Source organism: Zalophus californianus, chromosome 1, assembly GCF_009762305.2.
Source record: "Zalophus californianus isolate mZalCal1 chromosome 1, mZalCal1.pri.v2, whole genome shotgun sequence".
NCBI classification, from domain to species: Eukaryota; Metazoa; Chordata; class Mammalia; order Carnivora; family Otariidae; genus Zalophus; species Zalophus californianus.
Window position 1 is genome coordinate 145653263 of NC_045595.1, and position 6461 is coordinate 145659723.

At 47.7% G+C, this 6461-nt stretch overlaps 1 pseudogene; it reads right to left on the bottom strand.

The window, feature by feature from the left end:
• Positions 1–4392: 4392 nt before the first annotated feature.
• LOC113915921 lies at positions 4393–5822 on the bottom strand (annotated as a pseudogene).
• Positions 5823–6461: the final 639 nt, after the last annotated feature.

Genomic DNA, 6461 nt, shown 5'->3' on the forward strand with positions numbered 1-6461 from the left:
GGAGGGGGTGGCCGGCGGGGCGCAGTGCCCCTCGCCTACCTGCAGGTGAGCCAGGAGGCCGGTGCCTTGCAGGGTCTCCCAGCAGTCCTAACCGAGGCTCCCCAGGCTTTATTGCTTTAGAGGTTTTGTTTGTTTGTTTGTTTGTTTTAAGTTTTATTTTAATCACCGGTGTTCATCACAAGTGCACTCCTTAATCCCCATAGCCTATTTGACCCATTCCCACACCCCCCTTCCTTCTGGTAACCATCGGTTTGTTCTCTACAGTGAAGAGTCTGTTTTCTGGGGGGCGCCTGGATGGCTCAGTCGTTAAGCATCTGCCTTTGGCTCAGGTCATGATCCCAGGGTCCTGGGATCGGGCTCCCTGCTGGGGGGGGGGAGGGGGGGAGGGGAAGCCTGCTTCTCCCTCTCTCACTCCCCCTGCTTGTGTTCCCTCTTTCGCTCTGTCTCTGTCAAATAAATAAAATCTTTTTAAAAAAAGTGTTTTCTGGCTTGCCTCTCTCTCTTTCCCTTTGCCCACTTGTTTTGTTTCTTAAATTCCACATATGAATTAAATCATTTGGTATTTGTCTTTCTCTGACTGACTTGCTGAGCATTATACTCTCTAGCTCAATCCATGTGGTTGCAAATAGCAAGATTTCATTCTTTTTTATAGCTGAGTAATATTCCATTGTATGCGTGCGCGCGCACGCGCGCACACACACATGTATGTACATATATACGTATGTATATATATTCACATCTTCTTTATCCATTCATCAATTGATGGACACTTGGGCTGCTTCCATAGCTTGGTTAATAACGCTGCTATAAACATTGGGATGCATGTATCCCTTTGAATTAGTGTTTTTGTATTCTTCGTAGTATGATTGCTGGATCATAGGGTAGTTCTATTTTTTTAGCTTTTTGAGGAATCTCCATCCTGTTTTCCACAGTGGCTACACCAGTTTGCATTCCCACCAACAGTGCATGAGAATTCCTCTTTCTCCACATCCTCACCAACACTTGTTGTTTCTTATGTTTTTTATTTTAGCCATTACGACAGGTCTAAGGTGATATCTCATTGTAGGTTTGATTTGCATTTCCCTGATGATAAGTAATGATGAACATCTTTTCATGTTTCTCTTGACCACTTGTACATCTTCTTTTTTTTAAAGATTTTATTTATTTATTTAGAGAGCACAGGCAGGGGCAGGACAGAGGGAGAGGGAAAATCTCTAGCAGACTCCATGCTGAGCATGGAGCATGACACAGGGCTCTATCTCATGACTCTGAGATCATGACCTGAGTCAAAACCAAGAGTTGGACGGAGCCACACAGGTGTCGCCCATATCTGTATGTCTTCTTTGAAGAAATATCTCTTCATGTCTTCTGCCTGTTTTTAATTGGATTATTTGTTTTTTTGGTGTTGAGTTGTATAAGTTCTGTATATATTTTGGATACTAACCTTTTATCAGAAATGTCATTTGCAAATATCTTCTCCAATTCATTAGGTTGTCTTTTAGTTTTGTTGATTGTTTCCTGTGCTGTGCAGAAGCTTTTTATCTTGATGAAGTCCCAAAAGTTCATTTTACTTTTGTTTCCCTTGCATCATGGGACCTACCTAGAAAAATGTTGCTAAGGCCGATGTCAGAGAAGTTACTGCCTGTGCTCCCTTCTAGGATTTTTATGGTCTCAGGTCTCATATTTAGGTCTTCAATCCATTTTGAATTTCTTGCCTTAGAGATTTTGAGGAGTGGCGAACCATTGCCTATGAGCTCTACTGACCCAGAAACTCTTCTCCAAGGTTACATCCAAGGGTCAAGTTGGAGCAGACTTAGGGAATGGGTAGGACATGCATTTTTCCAATCAGGAGAGATTCCACCTTTGGAAGAGTCATCCACTCAGGTAATCTTTATTAATAATCCCGTTTTATGTGTCCTGCACATTAGAAAAAAGAAAAAAGACACAAATTGCTTTGTGATGGACTTTCAGAGTGCCATGAACTTCTTGATCATAGGTTCATGGATGAATTTTTTTTTGTGTGCCTGATATGTATAACATTCTCTGCTAGTTCTTGCCAAGAGGTCAGAGGAATAATGGAATTAATAATAGCCACCATGAGAGGGGTGCCAGGCACTATGCTAAGAGCTTTGTGTGTATTATCGCATAGCTCCTATTCTCAAGGAGCTTTAATCTAGTGGAGAAGGCAAAATATTTACAGTGTCTGCCGCATCCCGAGTGAGAAATGCAGGCAACCACACTAGGAGAGTCAGAGAAGGGATCTTCAATTCTGTTCTTTCCCATCAGAGCTAGAGGTTTGAAGTGTCCTGGAGGGTTGGCTAGCATCTCTTGTAGCCTGTTGATCTATGTTTCTGTGTGGCATTATTATACTTGGAACATACATCCTAAGAAAACAAGAGGGATGCCTGGGTGGCTCAGTCAGCTAAGTGTCTGCCTTCGGCTCAGGTCATGATCCCAGCATCTCGGGATCGAGTCCCGCGTCAGGCTCCCTGCTCAGCGGGTAGCCTGCTTCTCCCTCTGCCTGCCGCTCCCCCTGCTTGTGCTCACTCTCTCTCTCTTTCTGAGAAATAAATAAATAAAATCTTTAAAAAACAAACAAAAAAACAAGAGCAAGTCCTTCCTGCTCCAAAAACCAAGCAAATTCTTTGCTCCCTAAAATATTCATTCATAGTGGTAATAATGATGATGTTAATGAAAAAACTAAATAAAAATCAAATGAAAGAGAACAAAGGCTCTCTTCCAGGCCTTTTTCTTCTTGCGGTATGCATTTTCTATTTACCTGTGTGTACCCACCTCTGTGTCTACCTATATGCTGATAACTCCTGGATTATAATCTATAATCTCTAGTGCCAACATTCTCTCTCAAGATCCTCCCAAGAAGATCCAGACTTATATTTTTAACTGTCTGCTGGTCAATCAACTCCTCCCAGAGTGGCTGCAACACAATGTAGCCTAAACTGAATTCTTATCCTTTGTCCTAGCCGGTTTCTCTCCTTGTTTGGCTATCACCGTTAATGGCATGCCTACATCCAGGCAGTCCAGCCCCTGAAGACCACCACTCATACCCAATTGGTCACCCATTTCTGCTGATTCTAATTCAGAAATATTTCTTTTCTTTTTTAAAAAAGATTTTTATTTATTTATTTTAGAGAGAGGGTGTGTGTGCAGGTGAGCAGGGTCGGGGGGAGCTCGGGGGGCAGAGGGAGAGAAAACTCCAGCAGACTTCCCACTGAGTGTGGAGCCTGACATGGGGCTCGATCTCACGAGCCTGAGATCACACCCTGAGCTGAATTCAAGAGTCGGACGCTTAATGGACTAAGCCACCCAGGCACCCGAACTTGGAAATATTTCTTGAATCCAAACCTACTCTTTATCCTTTCTGCGACTGCCCTGGGTCTAGATTCATCCACTCACGTCTGGACCTTTTCAGTAGCCACCTTAAACAGGGCTGTCTCCCATGTCGATTCCACCCAGCAGCAGGGGCATCTTTCTAAAATGCGTGTTGGATGGTCTCACCCCCTGCTTAAAGTCTTTCATGGCTTGCCATCGCCTTTCTTACTTTAAAATCAGATTCAACAGGTTGGGGGGGCGGTCCTCAGAGGTCCCTAAGGACAGCTTGGTGGGCCTCCAGGCACTCCATCCCCTCCTTATCCCAAGCGATTCCACTTGTAAATGTTTTATACATTAAGGTTCTTCACAGAATTTATTTTGAGGAAGGCAGCTGCTACCCCTCAAAAAAAGTCCTTGGAAAACCAAGGGTCTTGATGGCTATGTGGAGACAAGCCAGTTTGTTGGCAAATAGCACCAGCAGCTCTCCCTCTCATCTGGAGCAAGCTGAAAGGACCTAAGACTTTCAGCTCAAATCAATGCTGCTCTGCAGCTGAAAACAGCAATTTTTCATGCCAGCAAGACTGTACCCTGACTGCATAGCTCAGGATCAGACCCCCTCCCATGCAGGCTGCTTGAGGCCGAGGGGATCATGTACTTCCTCTGGAACGCAACCAATGGTGCATCCAGCCCTGCCCTAGCCAAGCACATCCCCTCTGGGATGCTGAGAGTTTGGGGGACTATGTGCTTTTTCTTTGAGCCTGTTCCATGTGTTGTGGAGTCTGTACCCATCTCCTGCTCAACTGTATAACAAAGCCAAGTTTAGTGTCAAGCAGGGCTCCAGCATTTCCGAAGAGACCTGAGGTGAAAGCAAGGAGCTGGGCACTTCTCAACTGGAGGAGAAAGTCCAGATGCCTCATGTAGCCTAACCGTGCCTATCGCCTCTCTTCATTGTTACCTTCCATAGTTCAACATGTGGCTGCAAATGGGTTTCATCCAGTCTTTTTTTTTTTTTTGAAAGAGAACTTTTGTTAATTTTATGTTCAGAAAATTCAACATGTACACTCAGCCCAGTTTGGTGGCCATTTCTTTAGCCTTTGTCTTTTCCAACTTGCCAATGTGAGCCACCGACCTTGGACCCAGGACGTTGCCTCTCCAGTGATGGTGGATCTCATTATATCTGCCATTGTAATTGGTCCTGATGGCTTCCCCCAGCTTAGCCAGAGCTCCCCTGTCTTCCGAGTTAACCTGTGTGAAGGTGACAGTGGTGCAGGTCTTCCTGTGGACCAGACGCCCCAGCCTGGCCTTCCCCTTGATAATGCAATAGGCAGCCCCCATCTCATGACCCAGGGCGGGCCGGAAGACAACAAGCTCAGTGGGACCCACGTCATGTGCAATCACTACCAGCTGCGTCTGCTTGTTTTCCACCAAGGTGGTGACAGTATTAACCCCAGCTCAAAAGACAGGTCGCTTCCTAGTGGGGACATCCGCTCTGCCGACAACTTTCTTCTCAGCCCAGGCCAACAATCTCGGCTTCTTCTCTTGCTCTGTCTCTGGTCTGTATCTGTGGGCCAGCTTAGGCAGTTGAGTAGCTGTTCACCGAGTCCTGGGTGAACTGGTTAATCCCGGGAGGCACTTCTAGACGTTTATAGAGAATAGCCCTTTGCTGCTGTAGCCAGATGTAGCGGGGCCATTTGTCAAATGAGGTCCCTTTTGGGCTGGATGTCTTGTCTGATGCCAGGATTCTTGGGCCTTTTCTCAGACCGGGGACTGACCCTCTCCTTGGCCTCCCGCTTCTTTACAATAGCAGGGGCTGGGGCCAACTTCTTCCCCTCAAGCCTTCTTTCCTTTCAAAGTCTTGGGAGAGAGTGGGTTTCATCCAGTCCAATCTGCTCACAATTTCCCTAAACACAGAACAAATGTTCCCCACTCTGTACTCCCTGTACAGTAGGGTTGTACAAGTAAGACCTCCCTTACTTGCAATGGTCTCTCCTCTGCCTACCCAACCCACCCCATCCCCAAGGCTTGGGCCCCCCTCTGCTGGGAAGCCTCCCCAGCGAGATCTCCACCTGTGGTGTTTTCCACTCTGCTTCGGGTTCTCTGCCCAGGCGACAGCCCGACCATCTGGCCCTTTACCTCGGTGGCTGGGCCTGGCCAAGCAGTGAGCTAGGGCCTCCCCTGCTTCTCCTGGCCCCAGCACATGACAGGGAGGGGATTTCCTTTGGGGCCTTAACTAGGAATTGTTCTCTTGCCCCACGTCAGGTGGCTGCTGGGGGAGAGTCTTCAGTAGTTTCATTTCCCTCGTTTGGAATGTAGTTTTTAAGAACCAAAAGTCAAAAACGGAAAGAGGAGAGGCCACCACCCACATTGGAACCACTCAACCCCTCATGATGCCAGTCCTGGAAGAGCTTCGGGGTCAATGCCAAACTGAGGGCAAGTGAGGCTGTCCTGGCCGAAGGTCCTGCTTGGCGTGTATACTCCTCTGCTCCAACCATCCTGGGGAGCCGGTGGGTCTCACATTGTCAGGTCAGCTCCTCTTGCTCTTTGTTGCCCACCGGGTGGGGACTCACACAGTTCACAAAACTCTCCCAGAGAACGAGACCATCAGCCACTAATTCCAGTGACTGGCCTTTGTGTGGACACTGCCTCTTCCTTTTCCGGAAACACTGACAGTATCAACATATGATCAGAGATTTCATGTAGTGCAAAGATGACAAGATTCTGGCAGAAATCTCCTGTCAGTGCCCGGGTGCAGGGAGCCCTGGGACGTTGAGTGGGGAGGCACGCACACAGTAGGCACGGTTCGGCTCAGGGCAGAGCTGGGGGGGGCTCATGGACGGGCAGGAACGAGGCACTGGAGGAGTCATGGGAGAAGCACGAATGACTAGTGGGTGACTCCAGAGGAAGCTTTGTGGAAGAGGCAGCATGTGAACTGCGTCCTTCCGAGATGGGACTGGGCTTGGGGTCAAAGACTAAAGAAGAGATAAGGAAGATGGTGCGTGAGAGAAAGCCACGTCAAGGAGAGACAGGAGGAGAGATGATGGTAGGACTCTAACCCTGTAGAGTTCTGTCCAGTGCTGCCCACGGCCAGGTCTTATCCTGGTCCTGCCTGTCCTGGGGCTGGGGGTCCTGGC